We start from the raw sequence: 26492 nt of genomic DNA, 5'->3' as shown, positions 1-26492 counted from the left end.
TGGTGTTTTCTTGGCTTCCTCCTCTCTTTCCTTCAGGCCTGTCCCCGTCCTGTCTCCTTGGAAGCTGCTGGACACAATGATTCTAGTTCTAACTCCACTGTCCTCCTCCATTCTTCATGTCTCACCTAGCTGCAATCACCTCCTGTCTCTCATATCTGGTTCACACATCTATCACTTCAGTTTCCCCTTGTACAAAATGGCTTTGTGAGGGAAAGGCTATCACTCCTATCCACAGGGAAGGGCCCTTGGGTCCTTAGAACTGAACAAGGCAGACTTAATAAATATTCATCAACTCATTGAGTGGTGGAGGGAATTTCAAGCCAGGCCATTTGGTAGGTCCCGGATCACAAGAAGTCTTCTGACCAAGGAGGACAGACGGTCACATGCTGTGCTTTGTGATAGCCAAGGAGAAACCTTGAAATCTACGTTTTTCTTATTTTTTTTTTTTTGTGGGAGGGAGGGAGGGGAGAGGGGACAGGCCCGATTTCAGTAGTGTGATTTGTCTCAGCTGATGTTATTTCTACTAGCACACTCATATTTCTCTGACTTCATGTTTATAGGGTTCACGCTTCAGACTTGGGTCCATAACTTTCTATTCATCACACCTCATTTAATCCTTAGAGGAACTCAAGGGAGCTATTGCATCTGAGTAATTTATTCAAGGTCACGTGTCAGATTCATGGTAGTATCAAACATCTGAACCTGCAGAGACCGGACAGGAGAGGTGTGCTCTCTGCCTCCGTGGCTCTGCGTTCTGGCCTCATGCGAGAGAGATGCGGATGGATCCCTGACGTGTCAGTTCACCAGCAGACAGACCGTGGCATGTTTACTGAGGTGTGTGGTGGTATGACATCTTTTTTTCTTCTTTAAAGATTCAACAACTCATTAGTTCTGCAACTTTAGAACAACCTGCCCCATGGGCGGCCCAGCAAATATTCTTGCTGCTTGTGATCAGTGGACAATAAAGGCCACGTCCTGGTTGTCTCTCTACCCATCCTCCTGCCCACCTGCTCCCGAGAACTGAATGTCTTCCACGTTCTGAGCGCGGCTCAGTGAAGCCGGTCACTCTGATAGCCTGAGTGTTAAGGACGCTGGAAGCCCGAGTCAGGTTTGCACAGATAGATTGATAAGCAGATGCTAAGTCGATGTGACACAGCTGCTCTGCTGAGCCAGGCAAAGCAGGTCAAGGTTATGGGGAGAAAGCGTGGCGCTCGCCCATAGCTGGAAGCAAAAATATCCCCATGTCATTCTCCCTTCCCCAGCCTTTCTCTCCACCTGTCTTCTCGTCCTCTCTCAGTGCCTGGGTTTTTCTGCCTCTTGGAGATAGCCCACCCCTAAATCGAAGACCCATTGAAATAGCTGGGCCCCTCTCAACGAACGGCATCTGTAAATCAATGACTCTGGTTTTCTAACATTAGCCACATTATTGGATTGTTCAAGGTGTTTCATGCTTTCTAAATAAGATTCAAAGATTAAAACGGAGACCATTGGCTCTTTCTTATTTGATTCTGCTCCTTTATTCCTAGGATGTGGTTTTGCATTTGAAAGACACCAAGCATTTTGTGTTAGGGTATCAGATATGCATTTAGTATACATGTTTGTCCCCATGGAGCTTGGTTTCTGGTTTCCACTTTTCACTGAATTGAGTCGACTGGTGGCTAAATTTGATTTTTCATCCAGAAGAACCTGTTTCACTCTAAGGTTGTTTTTTTTTTTTTAAATGTTTTTATATAATTGTGAGCCATATTTGATTGAATTAGGTGAAAATGCCACATAAGATAAACTAACCTTAAAAACAAATGCATTTCAAAATGGCTGTCTTCAAAGCAAGACTACATTAATATCTACCATCTCCAGGGGCCACGGGCTCATGGATGTGGGGAGATTTTCTCTGACTGCTTTAAGAAGTGGATGCTGTTCTGAACACCCTTTCCCTTCCCAGGACTGCTCCTTCTGCCCCCAGTGCTCTGGACCGAGCATTGTCCCCTGCCTGGCAGGCCTCGGGTTCCCCAAGAACTTGAAGAGCTCTGCTTCATTTGCTTGTTTATGGCACTTTGTCCCATCCAGCCCCTCCCCCCCAGGATATGTCATGTGGAATCCATCAAGAACACTGGCCTTGAAGTCCTGGTTTGTATGAGCCATGGCACTCCACAGCTGAGTTGAAAAATGATTCATCTTCTGGGACTTCAGCTTCTTATTTATCTGATTAGGGAGGGAGTAAGAGGACAAAAACAAACAAACAAATAGCAACAACACAAAACTATGAAGTACCTAGCAGAATAGACCTGAAATAAGTGGTAGCGAGGCTTATAAACTGCATTATTGTTTGACTGGATCTATGTTTGCTCTCAGCTATAAATCCTCACAGAAGATGGAGAATGGTAAGTGGAGGAGAGAGTAACTTTCATCAAGTTTTGCTAGTGAAAGACATGAAATTCAAAGAACTAGACAGGAAAGAACATACTAAGGCCAAGGTATCAGGCTATGCTGAACAAACACTAGATATCACAAATACAAAAAGGGGACCTGCGGCTGGACAGAATATTTCCAGATGGTATTTATGAATGGGAAGAAAAACAACTGGGTGATAAATTAAGCAAAATAAGCCAGACCCAAAGAAACATAGGTTGCATGGTTTCCTTCATTTGTAGTAATTAGAATGCTCTTATAAACATACAAGGAAATGCCATGGGTGGCAAAAGATAAAAAATTATATTTGGACATGACAAATTAAAGGGTACTAGTAAGATCAAAAGAGGATATTCTTAGGAGAGGACCACAAAGTCTCAATAGCTATTTGCATATGGTCCTATAAAATGATGCTTATCTAAATTAACTCCAAGTGTGGAAACAAGAGTTGTTTTTTTTTTATCTTACTTTTTGTGTTTCCCCCTTTTGCTGCTGTTTTAAAATTTTCTGTACTCTTTGTCTTGCATGTGAGTTTGCCTGCTTTGGGGAGGGTAAGGGAGAAATGCAGGAACAGAGGGTGCACAAATGGCGAGTACCACTACTGGAAATGAACTGTACAACTTGTGGAGGGAGGTGGTGAGGGGAAGATGAGGGAAGGGGTGACACTGTTCAACGAGAATGTAGTCAATACTTGATTATAATGCCCTTGAACATCACTTTTACAATAAACATAATAGAAATAAAATGTATGAAAAGTCTCAAGTTGTTTAAAATGCAATATCTAGTTTCTTGAGTCTTTCTTTTTCTCTTTCTCTCTCTCATATATTCTTTTCCTCCCTGTCTCCCTCTCATTTTCTCTTTCTCTCTCTCTTCCTTCTTTCTTCCTTTCATTTCCCTACTTCTTGGTTCAATGTTTGGCACAAACTTAGCAACATGTGAACAGTGGATAAGAATAAAAATTAAATCCCACTTTTTATTTGCTTATTTTGGGGGGATTATCTGTTTGAAGCCACAACGTTTGATGCAATTTACTGTTCCTTTACTTTTCTCTTCCTTTACCTGCTTGCACTGTAAACCTTTGTAGCCTCTCTATGTGTCCTCTACCTAGAAAGAATTCTCCCAGGAGAGGGCAGAGCCACAGTTCTGGACCCACCTAGGTGCCAGGGCACATGACTGGAGTGGCCTGGGTGCCAGCTCCTGTGACTGCAGGCCCCGCTTCCTCTGCAATCATGCCACTTCTTCCCTTCCATCTATCAAATTCCTCACAGTGTCCTTCTTGTCAGGAACTTTACAGTGGCATTTAGGCCCCGTTAGATAATCCAGGATAGTCTTCCCATTCCAACACACTTAATTTACTAAGATCTGCATGCTCCTTTCCTCTTTTTAGCCATAGAAAGCAGAATATCCACAGATTCCAGGCATCTGAATGTGAACAGTAATAGTCAGGGTTGGGGGGCGGCGTATCACCACAGCAGCAGTGTGATAATACCATAGTCCTGCTATCTCCGCTTCTTTTCCGAAAGATTTGGGCAAAAATGAAAGAGACCATATCTTAACAACCAGCTGGTCATGGTGACACATTCTTGTGGTCAGAGCTACTCAGGAAGAAGCGATAGGACGATTGCAATGTGAGGCTGGCCAGGAAACAGATTCAAAGCAAAAGGACTGGGGTTGTTGCTTAAGTGGTAGAGCACTTGCCCAGAAAGCACAAATCTCCAATCCTCTGCTCCAGCCCCAAAGCTGTAGCTATACAATGAAGCTACACCTTACACCATTCCTTGAGCCTGATGCCTCATGAGGCATTTTGGGCCTCTCTGTCCTCTCCTATTCACTCATCTTCACTTGCAGGCAAAGTAAAGGGAAGGGTGAGGGGCTGCAGGCCCAGGCAGCTGAAGCTTGTTCCACTTCACCCCAGGGGCCCTTGGGGCACCACTTGGTTCCCTTCATAGATTGGTCCCAAACCTCTGGACTCTTGGAATTTTAGACTCTGGGGACAATAGTCATGGGAACAGACGTTCTGCTGAAATACTTGCTGCCACTATTTCCAGTCTCAACCAGACACAGCAGGAGACCAGCCTATTCCAGGGTAATTGAGTGACTGGAGCAGTTCTGGTCCTGGCTAGAACTGAGTTGTGAAATAACTTCCAAATAAATATGCAATGTATGGTTACAAAAGCTTGTTCAGTGTTAGGTGTATCAATAGGTAAAACTAAGCCGAGCAGGGCAATGACAATGGGTGGTATTTTACCATTATAGCTTTTCCCCCCAGAAATTATCTGCTAGGGAAAATGTATGAGTTGGAAAATCATTTGACGTACCATTTCCCAGTTATGTGCAGAGGTAGGGCCAGCTCAGCCACATTGTGATTGTGCTAATGTGTAGCTCAGCCATTTGGAGTTAATTGTTAATCAAGCCAGACATTATCTGCAATACTATTCTGAGAGGTGAAAAGAAAAATGAAACACCCAAACACCAAACAATCAAAATCCAATATGGCATTATTTTTGCCACCAAAATGCCCTAAAAATGTTGGAAAAGAGCCATCGGAGTGGTAGAGTTAGCATTCTTACAAACAAACAAACAAAAATATTGGTTTCTATTTTCAGATCATTTTATCTATGATCTAAAACCAGCCAGAAAGGACCTGCCACATACTGGAAACTACTCAGGCAGCCTTACTGTGGCACCCTCTCTGTGACATTCATTTTGCTATTAAGAGAAGCCACTTAACAAACCAATTGTCAACAGTAGGAGATGAAAACACAATAGTTAATCAGGGTTTTACAAGGTCACACATCTAATTCAAATTGTAAAAGGACTCCATTAGAGCCTCTTTCCCTTTTTGTTGAATGTAGCCTCTCTCCAAATTGAAGGCTCACTAGCTTGGATCCCCTATAAGATAGCAGTCCATTAATAAAGGCTTGAAGGACTATTTTTCTTACAAAAGCTCCCCCCTTCAGAGCCTATTAACACCCCTTTTTATAGTGAGCCGAGCAAGTAGCTACCTCCTGACATGTGTTCGCACTTTCTAAAAGGTCATTAATACTCCATATTTTAGAGTATAACAAACCCAGGAAGACTCACCAGGAGGTCAGCAGGAGTTAAGTGGAAACAGTGAGAGATTTATAAAGTTTCACATCTCTGAGTGAGAGAATTAGAACTCTTTCCTTCTTGTGAGCAAGCACATTGCATTTTTTTTTTTTTGTGGTGGTGGTGGTTGTTCTTTCCATCTTGTGTGACAGCAAAGTATCACTGTGCCTGAGCTCCTCCTCTGTCCTTACTCCAGATGAATTCTCAGCATAATTCTATGTGTCTGGGTGTCTTGATCCCCCTTTCCGCTGTGATGCTTCAGGAACCTATCACCCCCAATTCAGACAGGGCTGCAATGACCAGGAGCTCCATCCATCTTCATGCTTTTTATCTTGCAGAAGTCTTGCATTATTCATGAACTCACTGTAAGCTTTCTAAGGGAGCTAGCTACTCAGGTACTAAGATTTGTGTTGGATATTTAGATTGACCTCACTATAGTTACTAAAATTGTGGGCCAGGGTCCAAGATACGAATGAATGTAAAAAAATCTGCTACTAAAATAGGAAAGATAGCCAGGCACCCAGGGCTCATGTTTGTAACCCCAGCTGTTGAAGATGCCAAGGAACTGACAAACCAGTGATGGTGTCAGAACCATACCCTTCTTTGAAGACCTTATCGTGAGTGTATAATAATAGCACAAAACTTTGGGGGATTTTTTTGTGTGTTTCATCCATGCATTTAACATATCTTAGTCATATTCACCCGCTGTCGCTCTCCTATTTCACTCTACCACCAGTGGGCCCATTATTTTTTCCAAATAATCCCTTTTCACCCTCCCCCCCCTTCATCCCTATTCCTCCCTCTCCTTGTCTTTTCTATCTCTTCAAAATATCTAGATACTGCTTATGAGAACAAACCTATAGTACTTGACTGTCTGCCTGGCTTATTCCAGGAAATGTGATGATCCACCCATTTTCCTGTAAATGAGGGGATCTCATCCTTCTCCTGGCTGCCTCCTTCTTCTTCATGCTGTGATTTCTCAAAGGAAGGGAAGACCACCCACACCGGCTGTCACCTCTGGTTGGGTGCTGCTGTCCCTTCTGCATTCCTAGAGATATCCCTTTTGCCCCCTTCCAGAATTTGATGGTGAGGATTGTAACATACCCTGGCCCAGTTCTATATGTTTGTGATCCTGCTAGGCAATGAGAGAGGCCGAGAAGAAACAGATTGGATTCTGTGGGAAGGAGTGATCTGGTAATAACTACTAGATAAACTTTCTTAGGCAAACAGGCTAACTGGAAATAGTAAGGGCAGGGCTTTTCTGTCTGTCTGTCTGTCTGTCTGCCTGTCTGTTGGTCTGTCTCTCTGCTTGCCTGTCTGTCTTTCTGCCTGCCTGCCTGTCTGTCTTTCTGTCTGTCTGTCTGTCTGTCTGTCTTTGTCTACCTATCATCTTCAGGATAAGGAACTATGCCCAGCAACTCATTCATACTAGGCAAGTGCTCTCTGAAGGTGGTTTCCATCCAGAGGACACGCCAGCTAATTTTCACTTTACGAAAGGTGAGGGCTTGGCCCACTTACCCATCTGTTCTCTTGGCCTGCAGGGAGGTTGACATTGAACGCTAATTCCTGAAAACTTGATCAGAACTCTTTCTACTGTCAGCGAAGGTCTTCAAGAAGCCCTAAGCATGAAAGAAAGCCTGAACAGAGACTTCAAGGGAATATCTACATTACTAACGGTGAGGACTCCATGGTATTTTAGTGAATGAAGATGCTATCAAACTTTATAGACAATAGATAATGCTTATTCAAATGTTTAGTAGATAGCATTTGGCTGTCTCCTTTATGAAGATGTCATTCCAAGGAAGGCCTTTTCGATTCCACAATTATAGGACTATCTTGTTTGAGTCCAATTTCTATCCATTTGGGTTTTACTCTACCACTTGTCTTATTTTTTTAATCTTTAGATATTCAACTAATATTCTATAATTTCATAGTTTATTACTTCGTGATTATTTATCTATTTATGTGTCAATTGAAGTTGGTTTTGGAATAAGGAGTAAGGTAGGCCTTTAACTTTAAATCTTATTAAATGTAATGAAAAATGTTGATCAATTTTCTAAATGTTGTTTATTGAATAATGTTTAGCTTTCTGCCAATAAAGAACTTGAAGCGACTGGCTTCATGGTGTAAGAAATCCCTGTATATGCTGGCATTTATTTCTCAGTTTCCAGTGTGGTTAGTATCTTCACTGTCTTCCTGCACCGTCAGTACACTGCTTTAATCACAATAGCTTTAGCACTACAAATGTAACTCAGAGGTAGAACATTTGCTTCACATGTGTGAGGCCCTGGGTTTGATTCCCACATTACCGGAAAACAACCCCAAACAATGCATTTTATAATTTACTTTCTGACATGTACTCCTTCACTACTTTTACAAAATCGCCCTGGATGTTACATTTATCTCTCTAGAAGAAATTTTGAAATATTTTGTAAAGACTCAAAAATCATTGTTTCCCAGGCATGGGTAGTTTATGCCTATAATCCTCGCTACTCAGCAAGCCAAGACCTGAGAATCGTGGTTCAAAGCCAGCCTAGGCAGGAAAGTCGTGAGACTATTATTTCCAATTAACCACCCAAAAAGCCAGTAATGGAACTGTGGATCTAGAGGTAGAATGCTAGCCTTGAGAATAAAATGCGGGGTCAGAGCCCAGCTCCTAAGTTCAGGCCCTAAAACACACACACACACACACACACACACACACACACACACAATTATTTCTGGGACTGAGGTACCTAATCAACTTGACAATGACCACATGTTCAGTCCTTGCAATAAATGGGAATCTGTATCACATTAGTAAGCGCCTCGACATGCAGATGAGGGGGTCTATCTGAATCTAGTAAGAAGTAGGCTCCTGCAGGCTTATGAACTTGCCTTTCACAAGCTTTGTGGGTGTGGTCAGAAGCATTCTCATTACTGATCACAGGTAGGATTAGTGATCATAGCGAAAGGCTGAACACAGCAAACCAAGCCAGGCCGAGCAGAGTGAGAGGCGGAGTGAGAGGCGGGAGCCAGCCTGAGAGGCTGCTGTTCCTCCTGGCCTCAGTCTGCCAGGAATGCTGCCCCTCTCTCTGGTGCTGTACTTGAGGCACTGAAATAACTACTTACCATGTTGACATGGGGTTGTACGTGGAGGCTGGTGAGGGCACAGACATTTATTCCCATGCTGGATGAGGGTTGGGCATGCAGCTGCGAGTGCATGTGTGAAGAGAGAGACATGCAGAGTGGTTGGGTCGATACCAGGGCTCTTTTGTAGTTATACACATCCTGATTTCAGGGGTCCTTTTTCACAGGGACTATAAATGCACACACAATCTTTTCAACTGTATTGGCTTGCTGTGCAGTTGCATAGGAAGAGAGCTTTGGCAGTTTGAAGCACAGGAGCCACGATGGGGCGTAAAGTAGGTCATGTGTGGACGATGGACTGAAACCATCAGTGGCCCAGGACGGAGTGCTGGCCTAAGGACATGGGGTCCTCGTACCACGTTCACACTTCACACTCAGAAAAGTCTGTCTAAACAATATTTGAGCAATATTTGGAAACATTTTTGCAGAAAAATAAAGAGGAAGTGATAGGCTAGAAGACATGAGGAAAGGACCCTTTTCCTGGAGTGTCTTCACTCCCCTTCCAGGTCTCAGCTTTGTGGTTGACGGTTCTCTTTGGAGTTCAGACTAAAGGCCCCTTCTTTGTTGGTGTGCAGAGCGTGTTTGCTTTGCTAAGCCCTGGACTTGTGGTCTGGTTGTGAACAAATAAACAGCCGGGAGGCCCTGGGAGGTGCGGCATGGCCCGCTCTTACTCAAGCTTGTAACTGGAACAGAGAGTGAACTGAAGTGACATTAAATGGACTGATGATCTGAGCATCCCATGATAAACCTCCAGGAAATACTTCTCGGTCCTGACATTTAAAGAACTAGGAAAAAAAACTTAGCAAAAGGATGATTCAAGAAAGTGCTACAGTAAGGAAAATATTTGGAGTTTCAAATAAGTAGGGTAAAAGATATAGCCCTCTGCCCCGAAATTATTATAATCCTGCTGCTTCTTCCTCATCCCAGCTACTCAAGGGCATCAGTTCCTTTCTCCTACTTGGAAAAGTTTCTGTTCTAATTTGGAGCAATTGCTTTACAGGCAGTCACTCTGACTGTCAACCTCTGAGTTATTTTTATTGGACTTTGAGTCGTTCCCAGAGATTGTTAATAGCTCAAGGCTCTTTCTTGCTTGGATTTCACACTTTGTTGGAAAACATCTTCAAATTACTTCCTCCCCTCCGAAAGATATGCAGGTGATAAACTTTCTATGCACTTTTGTATAAAGGATGTCTTTATTCTCCCATTACATTTGATGGATTGTTTGAATATAGAATGTAGAATAATAGGTACACAATCACTTTTCCTAAAACTGTAAAAAGACCACTCCCCAACAATTTCCTTTCCTCATGTCTTGTAGCCTATCACTTCCTCTTCATTTTTCTGCAAAAATGTTTCCAAATATTGCTCAAATATTGTTTAGGCGGATTTTTATGAAAGGCTTTTATTCTTCATTGTTAGGAGTGTAGCCTCTTTTAACATTCTTTTAGGTCATCAATGAATTCACATCTCTAAAGAGAGAGGAGTAAAACCTTTTGTTTTATTTGTTCTTAATTGCACTCTATCTATCTATCTATCTATCTATCTATCTATCTATCTATCTATCTATCCACCTACCTACGTATGAACAACAGTCCTGAGGTTTGAACTCTGGGCCTGGGCACTGTCCCCTGAGCTTCTTTTGAAAAGGCTAGTGCTCTACCAATCGAGTCACAGCATCACGTTTGGACTTTTCTGAGTAGTTTATGGAGAGGAGGGTTTCACAGACTTTCCTGCCTGGCATATCTTCAAATTGAAATCTTCAGGTCTCAGCCTCCTGAGCAGCTAGAGTTATAGGAGTGGGCCAGTGGAGATGGGCCTATCACTTCATTTGTTTTTTTGTTTTGGGTTGCTTTTTCCCCAGTGCTCTCCCAGACTTTCCTGGCTTCCTACTATGATCCTTAGATCTCAGTCTCATGACTTGCTAGGATTATATGGTCAAGCCATCATGAACCCAACTCAACATTCTTTTATTTTGACCAGATTATGGCTATGTGAGAATGTAATTATTGACGTATGCTTGTTTTCCTGAATACTTGGTATCTTGGTTTGTGTATGAGAGCGGGGTAGGCGAACACTCTCCCATCTTGTTCTCAGGGTCCCTGAGCTTTTCTGCTCAAATCTAACACTCTGACATTTGGGCCACAGCGCTGCTTCTGACGTTTTGGTGGTTAATTGGAGATGAGAGTCTCACCGACATTCCTGCTCGGGTTTGCTCTGAACTGTGATCCTCAGTTCTCAGCCTCCTATATAACTAGGATTTCAGGTGGGAACCACTGGGTGCTGGCTACAAGACTGATTTTCTTTTTACTTTCTTGTTTCCCTTTTCTTCTTTATCCTGTATCTGATCAGGATGAATATACCATTAGAGACCAGAGGGCCTTCAATTGTAAGCCGTGCACCTTCAGAACCTTTCTCTCACAAAATTACTTCAGAGAATTTTGTATCTGAGAATATGCTGATGGTTTGATGAGTGAATTTGCTGGTCTATGGATACAGGTAAACCAAGACTACTGGGGGGACTTGATCAGAATATTTAATAACATTAAATATGTACATTGCCCTATAATCTTAAATGCCATTCGCTGGCCTAAGAGAATCCATTACTTGTGCTTAAATTGGCTAAAATATCCAAGGTTCTTTTCTGCCATCAGTGTTAGGAATTGGGGTTTGGAGATGGGTGGGCTCTGAGAGGAGGAGGCTCTGAGAGATTTGGAAACAGACATGGGGGGCACATGGCACTAAGGGGTGTCTCAGAGAGCAAGGCCTCTTGAGATCATGACTCAGATTGCTAGCAACCTGATTTTGGCCAGCTACAGGAAAAGGAGAAGCAGATTAATCCCCCCCCCAAAGCTCACGCTCTGCTGTGACCTGTAACCTCAGTTCTCACAGTAACTCAGTCTCTTGGGCTAACCAAGTCCAACCATATCCACATGGAGAATTCTTCCTCCACCCCCACTCCCACTGAGATCTCTCAGGGGGAGCCGGATTTGATCAAGAGACTGCTCACTGGATAAAGCATTTCGATTTCTCTGTAAGAAAGACAACAGAAAGAGGAAATAGCTATGGAGGAGTAGAGTATTTTTTTGATTTCTTCCTGAAAATATGAGGCAATGTTTATCTTCTAGGCCTTGGTTTGGTAAGAGCTGGAGGAGGCAGACTTTGTATTCATGTTTCAGAACATTGACTTTTGTTATTTTTTTTCTTTTTCTATTAGAATTATAGAAGATTTTCCGAGTTTCATGTATTTAAACAGTTTTAAACTAAATATCTCCCTGGGTCAAGTTAGCTAATTTGGTCCCTGAAGTGTCTGGAACCTGGTAATAGTTCTCTGTAATAATTTAGGACACAAAACTGGAAAAATTGAATTATATATTTTTATAGTTACTTCCAGTTTCCCTTTTATCTCATATGGGAGGGTATTATTTTTTTCTATGGTAACAAATAAAATGTGCCTCACTCCAGGAAATTAAAAGATTCATATTTGGTCTTGTCAAAAGGAAGGATTCAGAGTTTTTGTGCATGTGGTGTGAACTGGATGAAGGAAGATTAAAGAAAGAATTAATGTTTTGCTGGTTTAATATAGCTTCTTAAATGGTTTAATATATCTTCCTGTTTTATCCTTCATTACAACATCAACAGTAACACCACTTTAAGAAACATTTAAAAATATTTTATGGTTGGGGAAATTGAGTTGTAATGAGCTGAAGCAATTTACCCAAGGCCACGCAACCTGTAGATGGTGGAATTACATTCAAATCTAGATTTCTAGGACATGACCAAATTAGAACACTTTCGGTCACCCCATGGTGTCTCTGGAAATGCTATGGCTTAAAAGTATCCGTCACTTTTCTGCCATTCACTCAGAAGCTGCACTTCGAAAGCCACTGAAGGACTTCATTCCAGAAGTTATGAATCAGACTATAATTTTTCAAGTACCACGTGGAAATGGTACTAATTCTCTCATCGATTTCTTGCTGTAATTCACTGACAGAGTCAACAGCAGACACCAAAGGGTTTTTAGGAGCATTTAGCTCATCCACATCTACAAATGAAATGGTGAATACTGAATGGAGAGAGACTGAGAAAACTGATCAGAAATCAACTCAGGGAGGACATAGATGAAGTCTGATTTAGAGACTGAGGAAGCCCAGAAGGAACAGAAGGAACTCACCTGTCACATAAGGGAGGATGTAATCAGTTTTGCTAAGATCTGATTTTGTTCAGAGCAAAAGTCCAGTGGAAATGCTTGAGAAGGCATTTACCAGTGGTCCCTGCCCCGGCTCTCTCCACACACACACACACACACACACACACACACACACACACACACACATCCTGGGGCTTGAACTCAGGGCCTGGGCACTGTCTAGTGCTTTACCTCTTGAGCCACAGCACCACTTCTGGCTTTTCTCTGTATGTGGGGTACCAAGGAATCGAACCAGGGCTTTGTGTCTTCTAGGCAAGCACTCTCTTATTAGGCCATGATCTCAGCCCCCCTCACACTCTTTTAACCTCTCCCTTCTTTAGGATGTGGGGCTTGAACTCAGGACCTGGCCACTGTCCCTGAACTTCTGTTCTCAAGGCTAGCACTCTACCACATTGAGCCACAACCCCGCTTCCCCAATCACGTCTATGTTTAACTCAGACTCGACAAAAGACTTAGAGTCAAGCAACCAGCACTCCTTGAGAACACTCGATACATAATTTGTAGGCCCAAATCCCCTGACACCCGAGAAAGAAATATCAAAAAGCAAAATGCTCTGATACACACAATATTCTACATTTTAAAAAAAAGCTATTGGAAAGGTTTAAAACACATTTTTATCATCCAGGGCCAGGAGTTTGGCCTAGTGGTAGGGTGCTTGCCTACCACGAATGAAGAACCAGTTTCAATTCCTTAACACCACATACATAGAAAAGCTGGAAGTGGTGCTGTGGCTAAAGTGGTAGAGCTCTAGACTTGAGAAAGCCCAAAGACAGTGCTTAGGCCCTAAATTCAAGCCTCAGGAACTGGCAAAAAATTATCATTCAAAATGGATAAGTGTTTTAGGAGCTAGATAAAACACTCTACCAATCACTAATCCAATTCAAATAAATAACATGTCATCAACATCTAAAACTTTTTTACTTTTTTGTCTATGTTATTTATACAAAGGAGTTTCATTCATTGTGATAGTTCTCTTTTGACAGGTTGTCTTCATATATATGCATATATATATTATTAGCATATGCTAATTGTAAAGGGGGAGGCTTTCATTGCAACCTCTCCATATATCCATAACGGTACCCTAACAAACCTCATTTCTCTCAGTCTCTCACCTTCCCTTCTCCTTCTTCAAACCATTTCCATAGGTTTCATTGTTCTAATTTCACATAAGCACAAAGCACTGCATCGCAGGATTCCTATAGGTGTGTATAATGTTTTCTACCACAAAGTCACCCATTTTAACTTTCACAGTTTTATTTACCAGTTAAACTTAATTTTACAAATTTCCAAAAAAAAAATGGAAGGAAAAGGAGGGCAGGAGGTTAACCTGTGACCCCTGGGGTGTTTGGCAGGTCAGTGGCTGCCTGGACACCCACTCGGCCGGCGTCCTCAGCCATCCTGGCCACGCTCCATCGCGCCCTGCGGTGATGAAACTGCCCACACACGGGATGGAGTGCTGGCCAGGGAGTTCAGGTTTTAGTTTTTGCTCGAATGTGGGGAGGACCTTTATCTCAAGCTTCAGGGGGGAAAGAAAGAACAATTCGAGTTACTAAGAGAAGCAAAGGCTACCTTGCATGCCCCAGCCTGCAACACCACTGGGAAACCTAGCAGAGCTTGGGAGATGACTGGTGTGGCCAGATTCCCAAAGCAAAGACCCAAGGCAAAAATGACAATTCAGTGGGAACAAACATGCAAGCAAGCTCCTCTCGGCTGGCATTGGAGCAGATGCCCTTGGGTCTCAGGGAGACGTAGAGCATGGACTGTAGAAGAAAGTCACCAGCATGAGAGGGCACTCAGCAGGATCCCCTGCGGGGTCAAGCCTGTGTGAGCAACGGGGACTCAGGAGTCTGAGGAGGCTCAGGGCTGGAGCAGCAGATCCACGCTTCTGGCTCCATTGCCTCCAGCATGCAACCGGGAGAAGGAGGATCTTCTTTCTATGACTTCTACTTCTTTTGGAAAATTGTCTCCTTGCATGTCAGCCTCCATGCTGTAAAAAAAAAAAAAACATCTTCTAGCTTATTTAAAAAAAAAAAGAGTCCTTCATCTGTCTGTCTGTCTAGCATTTATCTGTCAATCATCTATTTCTGCCACTTTAACTATCTATCATCTATGTAGAAATTGGAGAATAATGTATTATTTTCTGTATTTAAATCCATATAGATATGTAAGGTCTTACCTAATGACACTCTAGTATGAATTAGAAAAAGACCTTAAGTTTAACACATATAGACAGACAAGGCTATTAACATTTGCACAATAACATCTCAGCACGGTAGGCTGGATACTTTCTTCCAGTTGATGGTACAGTTCAAGTTCTCCATGTTTTTTGAATTACACAGATAGATATATACATATAAAATTATAGAATTATGTTGCAGTATATATTAAAGATAAATTGTAAATCATATTATATATGGTCAACAATCAGTCAATGCTATATGCCAACATTGCACAGTTTTCTGAAAAACCCAACCTAGTCTTAGGAAAACTTATATACATCTATGTGCATAATCTCATTTTTAAAATTATTTGGTGGTACTGAGGTTTGAACTCAGAGCCTGAGGCTTGCTAGGCAGATTCTCCTTCAAATAGGCCGTTTCTAGCCCCCTTTCTTAGCTTCAGTTTTGTTACCTATATTTTAAGATGAGATTGTATGCTTTTCTACCCAGGGCCAATCTTGGACTCTGATCCTTCTATCTACCCCTCCTGTGTAACTGGGATTATAGGTGTATGCCATCCTCCTGGGTGCACATTTCATGGTTCACATGGATGAGTGCCTCCAGGAGGATCTGAGCAATAAGGTGGCCAAGGGATTCTAAAGAAGGGCAACAAATCCTCATCCCGGCCCTGAAGACATTAATGATTCTAGGTTGTTAGTAGCCGGAACGTATTTGGAATTCGGCAATAAAAGACTATTCTGGTGTCACGCAGACAGAGATGAGGAGTATATGGTACTGCTGTGGCTGCTACATAAAGGCCTCTGAATTAGTGTACATGACACCATTAGCAGACAATTAAAGACACACATTTGGGTTCTGATTATAAATGCTAGTGGACCTCATCATATGTGCTGAGCCCGCGGAAAGGTGGGGGGAGGGGGAGAAGGAGAAGAGGGGAGGGGAGGGAGAAGTGGGCAGTGGGGGGAAGAAGCTTGGTGACATCTTGGAGGAGGACTAGGTTCTGAACAGGCAGGGAGGAGAGATGAAATGCCAGCTTGGGAGAAGGGGGTGGGGGAGGAGTATAATAATTACTAGAAAAAATTCATAGTTTTTCTCAGAAACAATGAGAGTTTCAGCTGTCCTCAGCCAAATGCCAACCCAGATGGTATCTCCGAATTTCATAATTAACAGCTCCCCTCCTCACCACAGGTGCTCGAGCACAGTCTCAACTTATTTATTCGTGAGGCTGTAGAGGAAGGAAAACCTGAGGGAGGGGACAGAGAAATGAGGAGGTGGATGGTGGGATCCTCAGGGCAGTTGTTTTTTTTTTCTTCCAGAATGGGAGTGTCGGGTGTTTCTGAAACTGGCTAAGGGTTTTATCCCTGTGCACCAACAAGGTATCTGTGGGAAAGCAGAAGAAGGATTAAGGAAGCTGACAGATGCTTGTGGTCAAGGTCACAGGTCCTGGAAGTTGCATACACACAAAGGCACAGGTCCTGGCAGATAGATGGATGGATGGATAGATAGATAGATAGATAGATAGATAGATAGATACATAGATACATAGATACATAGATACATACACAGATCAGCACAGGCCCTAGCATAATACCTTTTCCTTGTTTTATTTGCTGAATGATACCTAACAAAGGGTGAGTAACCAATCAGCAGAGATTAATCAAACCAGAAGTGTACCTTGTGGACTATATAAACAGAGGGAAAATGAGCAGAACTATCTGCTACACGTAGCATAGCTCCCAGTTTCATGGTTAAAGCTGCTCTCTCACCTGTGAGTCTGGATTCTGGTCTCCCCACTCCCCTCTCCCCACCCCCCAGTCTCTACTCCCTGGAACAGCCCCACCCTCAGAAACACAGGAATGGTTTTCACCTGACATGCTCCAAACACACTGCAGACGCAGGGCAACCAAGCATGTGTATCTAACTCCATTCCTTGCTGGCCTTCTCAGACTTCCACGAGAAGAGGTTAGGCTGGAGTTATTTGTGCCACCCTGCCTCAGTGAGATCGTACCCTTGTGTCCCACGCTTCTGGTTTTTAAGTGGCATGTGGCACAGATGCGTGGTTTCAGGTGAGCCTTTTTGCAGTACTGGAGGGTGGGGGATGATAAGTGCACTCCTCACATACTGCCAAGCCTTACCAACTTGTCACCTCCTGCCACATGCCTGTTGACACCAATTGTATATGGCTAAGTGGCCACAAGCTAGGGAGCTAGGAGGCCTGAGAAATTATGGTGCATTTCCCAGAATCACCACAAGTGGAAGTTGTCCTTGAGTGTTGGTCTCGCAGTACTCTTCAAACCCACACTTAGCACGTCTTTTGCTGCTTTGAGAAAGGCTAATGCACTTGCAGCTGCATGGTCTTCAGCACTTCAAGCACCTGTGTGTGTCCTTTTTCTTTAAAATCATCACGAAATCGGAACACATTAATTGGATGTACAAACTTGACTGCATACACCTTCCTTTCACCTTGTCCTTCCCCACACAGTCCTCAATACCTGCAGGCATTGACACATCCCTCCCAGAGAAGGGGGTAGAATTTGCTCCTGGGTAAGAAACCACTGCAAAACTTCAAGCTCCTCTCACAAATCTACAAAGCACAAACTCCTATTGGTATTCTCAAACTGGAGAGGAGGAAACAGAAGCAGAGGCCAAGTGACTTGCCCGAGGTCCTATGGGAATGAGTAGTGGCAGAACCAGAGGTACTCTAAGTTCTACAGACTGCTCTCTGCCCATTGCTTTGTGTGCTATGTAAAGTCGGGGCTAGGGAAAGCTGTGGAGGCAAGAGCTGAGGGCAGGAGTCACCTAGGACAGCTACTGGGAGCAGGAAAGATCTCAAGGGAACCTGGGGAATGTGGAGGACTCTATGTGTTGAATAAATTGCTCGAAGACCGAAGGATATTGAGAGGATTGTGCTCATAGGGTGTGCTAAACCCAAGAGTGGCGTGGACAGGGCTCTGAAAGGAGAAAAGAATGTTCATGAGTAGGAAGAAAATCTAAGACAGGGAAGACTAAAGAGTGGCCCCTAGCTGATCCGAGAACTGGAGAGTTGCTGCGCGTTGTTTCCATGTGGGGCCAGAAGTGAAAGTCAGGCTGAGGAAGGCACCGGAGCCAAGGTCTGGAATATGTGCTCAGGGTAGAAAGGCCGGGCTCAGGAGCCTTCCCACCGTTCTGCCCTCAGCAGCAGGGGGGATCTGGTGCCCAGGCCATCTGTCAGCTGCCAGATCCTCACCGGAAGCAGGTCTTCATCACAAAGAGGCCAGGGAGCTCCGAAGGTCGCCCTTGATAAATACACCTCCTGTGTCCCCTTTCGGAAGTGTGGGTTTCTGCCAGCAGAAGAAAGAGGCCTGGCTGTCTTAATCCTGTGGATTCCTGAATGTTTTCATCTTTCTTGCCTCTGACAGGGCAAGGACTGCAGGATGCTTTGTTCTGGAGTGTGCAGGGGCTTTACCTGCCTTCCTCTCTATGTTTACTCAGCACAAAGAAGGGACTGGGGGGAGAAAGCTGTCCACAGCTGAAAACCTTCCTGCCTTTGGCACCCAAATGCAGTTGATGGTTTAGGTCACATAGGAGATGTTTTACAAATAGGGATTTGTGGAGCATCACTTTAGAGATGGGGCAGATGATAAAAAGAGCGGACTCTTATCAGGATGCATCCAAACTGACAGGTTGAATGGAAGCCCCTTTGTACAACCACTGAAAGATAATTAGAAATAATAATACAGAGTGCAAAATAGATCAAACCTAATAGATATGGGATTCTTGGGGTCTAGTTTATAAAATTGCAAAAGAACAATAGGTGATTCTGAGAAAATACTGGGATAAAGCTTGCATGACAGACACCTGGTGAAGGTTTCTCTAGGAGAAAAGTCAGACAGCAAATATTGCAAGCTCTGCAGGTCATGCTGTATCTTTTGCCACTTCCCTGCCAGGACCTGGTGAAAAATTGCTGGAGTTGGTAAGCAATGGGGCAAGCAAGGAGGAGTTCTCAAAATCACGTATTCAAATTCGAATTTCATATGTCATAGGATATATTTTTAAGCTTTTCCATAAACTACTTAAATATTCTAGAACAATTCTTAGGCTGCAGGCTCTACAAAACTATTTATCCAGCCCAGCTTTTATATAGTCCATGAGTGCTTGCTGGCAGTGTTGACTAGTGTCGGCCATTACAGAGAATACAGGTGTGATCACCCCCTGGCTTCCACACTTTCCACTCCTGCCATGTCGAAAAAGGTAATTAACCCCTCTGGGCCCCTTCAGTGGGGTAATTATAGTTCAGCTTTCCCGGATTATTGTGAATCTTGGATCGTATATTGTGTGTAGGACTCCAGCACAGCATATTGCATGGCAAATGCGCAGTAAACAGCAACATTTATATTATTACAAGGAGCTACACACTGCAGAGGTTGAACATAATCCTAAAGCTAGAAATCGGCCTGAACAAAGGACATCGCTAGTAAGAGAAATTAAAAAAAAAAACCCACAAAATGTGAGAAGATCTTTACTAGCCAGGCATCAGACCAGGGCCTCAGATCTAAAATATATTTAGAGCTGAGAGAACTCAACCTCTCAAAAACAAATCTTCAAAGAAACAACAATCCAGTTAATAAATGGGCTCAAGACTTAAGAGACTTCTCCGAAGAAGAAATGGCCTTCAGACACACAAAGAGATGTGGGACAGCTCTGGCCACACAAGAAATGCAAATCCCAAAGACTTTGAGATTCCGCCTCACTCCAGTTAGAATGGCCATTACCAAGAAAACTAGCCATAACCGACGGGGATGTGGCCAGAAGGGATTGGTACTATACTGTTGATGGGAATGTAAACTCATTCAGCCACTCTGGAAAGCAGTATGGAGATTCCTCAAAAGACTAGCCAGAGCTTCCCTATGACCCAGCAATCCCACTCCTGGGCAACTCTCCAAGGTTCCACAAACCAGCTTACACTAATGCTACCAGCGCAACAGTGCTCATTGCAGTATTATTTACTGCAGTCCTGATATGGAACCAACCCAGATGCCCTCAGCGGATGAATGGATCAAGAAAATGTGCTATCTAAACGCAATGGATTTCTGTGCTTTTATCAGAAAGAATGATATCGTGCCATTCATAAGGAAATGGAAAGACTTGGAAAAAATTGTACTAAGCAAAGTGAGTCAGACCCAAAGAAGCATAGGATGCATGATTTCTTTCATTTGTAATAATTAGAATAATTATGATTCTACAATTAAACCCAACAGATAGTAAAAGACAAATTATCACACTTGGACATGATTCATTAAACAGCAGTTGTACTATTTGTGGTTCCTTGTTATTTTTTCTTTTCTTCTTCTATGTTTGGTTTATCCCTTTCTGTCGCTGTTTTTGGTTTCTGTACTCTTCGTCTTATATATGTTTATCTGATTAGGGGAGGGGAAAGGGAAGTCACAGAAATGGTGGGGCAAGGATGAATCAATCCAGCAGTGAAACCCTCTAGATATTACGTTGGAAATAAACTATACAACTTGGCGGTAGGCTGGGGAGAGGGAAGTGGGGAAAGGAAAAACTGGAAGAGAATGAGGAGCGGGTGACCATCTTCAAAATGAAATGTACTCAGCCTGACTCATGTAACTGGAACCTCTCTGTACATCACCCTTATAATAAAATTTTAAAAACTGAAAAAGAAGCAAAACAATTCCTCAGAGCAAAGCATACGTGCATTATTCTTTATGACAGACCAAAAATTCCTTTGGAGCAAATATTAAAATACACTGTTTGTAGACAATTATGTGGTAATGAAGGTTTCTATGATGTGCTGTCTTCCTCTTGGGTCCTTGATCTTTATTGCCATTCACATTGTTCTTTATTGCAAAGCTCATGCAAACTCACCTTATATTTTAGATTCACAGCAATCAGAGATCTTCTCTTTTATATAGACTATCTGACTAAGGTCTTTCTGGACACCTCACTTTTGTTTAATTGACTCACATGTTTTATTTATTGTGAGTTACCAGAGAGCAAATGCAGAGGTTTGTCCTTAGGACATAATTGTTTATACTTTCTAACTCCCCCGACTCACTGAATAGAAGAGAGGGTGAAAACACTTTTGAACGAGCCAGGTTATTTTTGTCTGCTCTACTTGGTGGAGTCCCTTTGAAAAAGTGCTGCATCCTAGTGCAAAATTAAAGAAAAAATAGGAAGCAAAACATTCACAATGACTTTTCTTCTCAATATTTTATCTGTAACCCTCAATCATGGTTAATATAGTTTGTATACACACTCTCTGTTAAGTGCCTCAGCTAGATAAAACACAGCACACATGCCCAAGATGGGAGACAAGTTTAATGCCAGAAAGACTGCAGGCTGTCTCCATCAGGATACAGAGCTGCAGCTGCTGAGGGATACTTATTGGGAGGGAGCCTGTGAGAAGATGGGGAGGACGCTGTGAGCAGGAGGCGGGGTTAACATCAGTGGTCAAGCCAGGTAGCCAGTGTGACCTTGAGATACAGACAGCTGTGCTGAACCCTGGCTGCTGGAATGTTGGCCCTCACAGAAAGACTTCATTCCAGCTAACTCTCACTCTTTACAGAGGGGATATGTGTGATGTAAAGATAGACAGACAGATAGATAGATGGATAGATAGATAGGTAGATAATAAATGGATATATTTCGAGTCATTTCTAAAGCCTAGGGTTATAGTACACACACACACACACACACACATATACAGATCTATCTATCTATCTATCTATCTATCTATCTATCTATCTATCTATCTAATCTATCATCTATCTATCTCTCTAACTTCAAATCTGTGGCTCCCACTGACTTCGCTTTACAGTTTTGTTTTTTCCAGTGGGTGAAATCAGTGGAATAATAAAGCCTACAATCTTTGGCTGGTTTCTTTAGCTTAGCAGTGTGCAGTGAAGATACAATGACATGGTTTGGGGTATATTGCTACTTTTGATTCATCCTACTTTTTCCTCAATACTTAGCTGATTTCAGTGATAATACTTTAATATTCAGTTTCAAACTTACTTTGTTATATAAGTAAGACTCAAACCAATATTTAATTTTGTGTAATTCAAAGGATTGTGCGACGAGAATTTCCTTTTAGTCAATTGAAACATCTTACAAACAAAATTTGTACGCTCATGATGGCATTCCTCAGTGTTCTAAAACTCAGCTGTTATTTACTTTTGCTGCTATTATGAATATTTCAAATCTTAATGCTATTATAAATATTTCAGTTTTATATGTACTTTAATACTCAGTAAGAACCCTCCTTCATGATTTTTCTTTATAAATTTTTTCTTGACGGTTTTTCTCAGATTTCTTTTGAGTAAAGTTTAGATTTATTCCCTTTGTAATACGAAGCTCATTGGGATTAAGTTTGTAGACTAAAGAAAGGGCAAAATGTTTATAGCATCTTTGTTTTTCAACAAAGCACAGCATCTCATTGAATTCTTCTGTGGTCTAATTTTTCTCACTTGTGACTTGCATATATATGATTACTAAGTTAATTTGCATATTATTCATATTTTAAGCCTTGTAAACATTCATGTTACGTTACGCAATTAAGTTTTCTAAGGTATATTTTTGTTTCTTAAGTGCTGGACTTCAAACCCAGGGCTTCATGCATGTTACAATGCTCGACAAAAGCTGTATCCCCAACACAGATAAAGTTTTATGTTTTATGTGTGAGAAGGCAACTGATGTTTGCATTCTAACACTTAATAAAATTGTTTGTTAGATATGTGAATGATTCCTTCATAGCTAATCATCTCATATTCAAATAATACTACATTAATTTCTTCACATAAAATCTTAGTCTTTTCTTTTTCTGGTTTATAGTGTTGGTGAAACTTTCAGGTGCATAGAGCAAATACAATTCTTTACCCTTTTCTCCAACTTTCATATCTGCAGTGTTTCGATAAAAGCACGGCAGGTATTTTAAAGCCTGCACAGAATCTAAGAGCATACTTTATTTCATTTTGCACATGGGATAAATATTAATTTTCTTTATTTAACTTGTTATTACAAAGGTACTGAACAGAGGGTTACAGTTACAGAAGTCTGGTAATGAGTAAATTGCGTTTTGGACAATGTCACCCCTTCCCTCCCTCTAATTTGTCTTTTATAAAACAAATTGTCCCTATACTTAATGAATTGATGTTGGGAAGGTATGCCGGTGTCTCACTTAGCCTTCTCCCCATTCTGTTAATATTCAACCAGAACGTCCTCTTCCTGCTGGCAGTGTGTGCACTGGGCCAGAATGTCCAAGCCAATGTAGCTCTTTAATTTTCCAGTTACCCTGGCAGCTGCCAGCCAGCATCTGTGTGTCAGTACACTTCGACAGCATTCTGTTTGGTCACCTTCACTGACAAAAAGGCCATGTGAGCTAGGTGTGCATCGAAATTCACATTTTGTTAATTTTCTTACCCTTACTTATCAGCAGACAATTATAATTTTGTCCAAACTGTGGTCTACTAATCTTTTGTGAGTGATGCTTTATTGGGGCGTGGAAACATTCACCGTTTATTTCTTTCTTCATTCCTTCTCCTCCTTCTCTTCCTTCCTGCTTTTGCATCCTGACAGCAGAGCTGCATGAATGCAACCCAGAGACCTGCTTGTACCTTCACGGCCAACACCATTTCCTGCTTGGACTCAAGTAGCTCAGCCTTGACCCATAAGGATTTACAAGTAGAGAGAAAACAAAAGGAATGCTAGCTAAAGGTTTAGGCCTGGCCTTTTGATTTCATTATTAATGAGACTTTTCTTCTTGCTTTGCATGGCTGCTTTGTGATACTGGTGACTAGCTTTCTGGCGAGGACAGATTCACAGGGCTCTGGGTCTACTCTGGCTACGTATTTGCTCTTATGGCTTCTAGTGTTATGCTATCCTGTGGTTAGACCTGTGTAACAGAGTAAATCCCTTCACTACTGTGACACCGTTCTTTGTTTACTGCAGAGCATGATTTCCATCCTCAGTGGGAGATGACATCTTAGTGTTTCAATCCTGTATCACATTCTTACTTCCTATAACATGAAGTCAATTGCAGAATTCCTTCACTATGTACCAGAGGGAGGTACGCAGCTGTATTTTAACAAGGAAACTGGATTCTTAGTCAATGTATCAGTAGCTCCCTGAATGTCTAATACTAGGCAGGAGGTTGGTGCTACAGAAGATAAGCAAGAAGGATATGAGTCCTTTGGTGAATGTAGGTTTTTCAGTCACAGATTTTGGAAAACATAAGGACCACGCCCTAGCATTTGGGGCAGAGCTTTAAATCTAAGAACTTTCTTTTCTTCTTTTTTCCCCCCAACTCTTTCCTTGCCTTCTCTTCCCTTCATTCCAAGCTTGGCATTTCCTTTGTAGCAGGGGAATGTCTCTTTTCCTCTGTGAAGCCTTGGCAGGTAAGGTTATCTTGCTTCTGAAATTGTTTACTTCAGTGATGGTTTAGTGGTTCAACAAGTAACAAATTATTATTGGGTGCACACAGTAATTAAAACAAAACAAAACATCGCACAGTCATTGATTAGAAATGAGCTAAACCTGAGACCCACAAGTGAGAGACCTAGAATAGCTGGCAAAACTTCTCATTGGATCTGTGTGAGATGGAAGATGTTTGCCCCTGGAGGCATGGCACAAAGCCATTGTGCCTTTCCATTAGAGAGCTGTACTGAATCCGAGCATCCATTAATGCTGGCCTATTTATGAAAGACTGTCGAAAGAGCTTTCATAACTAATTGAAAAGAGATGTTTGTGAACTATAGTCGCTTCAAACGACATGGCTCTGAAATCTGTTGCGATTGTTGTGTTTCCATAATTTGCACCTGAAATTAAACAAATGATTTGAAACAAAATCTGCACTGGCATTTAGTAGATGATGGTTCTTCTAGGAACATCATTCATTGGACAGCTGGAAGAGTTAGTTATAACAGGGTCTGCCTTTCAAGACGTGTCGTCCACTCTGTCACCCACACTTTTCAGCGATGTCAACTGCACTTGCTAAAATCTACCTTCTCTGAAGACAATGTGCCTCATTTGAAGAGGATGCTGCTGTTAACTACTCTTCAGCTACAATTCATACTTTTTTAAATCTTGGAAAACAATTCTCAAAGCCTACTTTGCAAAAAAGTTAAAAAAATAAGTAATCATAGCAAAACGACACCCTAAACATGCTTGCACAAGATTTTTCTCAAGGTAGAACTTAACAGAAAATAAAAAACACCATGTGAGGGTAAGCTACACTTCAACCACGAATTGATGTGAACAGAAGGCCAACGTAATTATTAAAAAATGTTTCTCCCTCAGGCACTTTTCAATCAAGATCTGAAAGCATTAGCAAACATTGATTTCTCTCCTAACACTTGTACTTATGATTGGAACTGATTTTTGTCTATTCTTAAAGCAGAAATGGAGGTCTGATAACAGAAGCTGGCATGGTCAAGTTGACAAGTTAGCCATTGCCGATGGGGAAAGCAAGCCAGGGATGATATACAACTAGTCCTCAAAGCAAAGGGAAAATTAGGCTCATTGTTATTATCTCAATTATTGTAATTACTCTGTTCTTAATGTCTTAACAACATGTTATTGTTAATATTACTATTTAATTAGAAAGCCTGGTGCCAAGCCGTTTATCTGGTTAGGCATGTAGTTGAATCTGAACCAGGATTTATAACTGGTTCTTATTCTACTATGGTTCGAAGGAATTATTAGGTTCAGAAAATAGAATCATGGAGGAATACTGAATGGATGTTTCTGTGGCTGACTGAGAAGGTTATTACAGGCTTGTATCAATTAGGTGACCCCACAACTAAGCCAATCCAATTACTTTAAGGAAGTGAGTGGGTGAAGCATGGTAGATGCAGTTACATGGCTCTGTTTCTGGCTGCCATTTTAGCGTAGGAGAGATTTGTTAGCCTGGTTTAGCAAATAAATAAATAAATACATAAAATCTGTAACCTATTCCTCATACTGTTTCCAACACTTAGTGGGCATTTTATAATTAATAACCTTGTCTGCTTTTTCAAGGTCAAAAGGATTTTTCAGAGAATTCAGGGAATTCAGAAGAGCAGGGAGAGATGGTGAGCAAGGCAGTCGTGGAAACCATTTGTATGTTCATAGCTCTGTGTGGTGTCACCATTTCTGTGATTTGTCCCCACAGAACTGACACAACTCATCCATTTGATAATCACGGGCTATGACAGTGTGCAGTTGGTGTTACATTGAACCGCCATGTTCGATGTTTTCCCTAGCTCTGTGGACTCGTAGTGGCTCGGGTCTTATCCAGAATCATTTTGGACATCATCCATTGCTCTGCGCAAGCCTTTGACAGATTTACTCCCTGCAAGTTTCCTGAATTAAACCAGGCCTTCCTTGAGTAATGGAGATGTACAGTCAGTGGACCATACCTTCTCATCAGTGTGTGTTTGTGTGTGTGTGTGTGTGTGTGTGTGTGTGTGTGTGTGTGTGTGTGTTTCAACATAAGTTTATTT

This window comes from Megascapheus bottae, chromosome 22, assembly GCF_031878675.1.
Source record: "Megascapheus bottae isolate mThoBot1 chromosome 22, mThoBot2.hap1, whole genome shotgun sequence".
In the NCBI taxonomy this organism is placed as follows: Eukaryota; Metazoa; Chordata; class Mammalia; order Rodentia; family Geomyidae; genus Megascapheus; species Megascapheus bottae.
The sequence above is the reverse complement of the archived record's forward strand: the minus strand, read 5'-3'. Positions refer to the sequence as shown.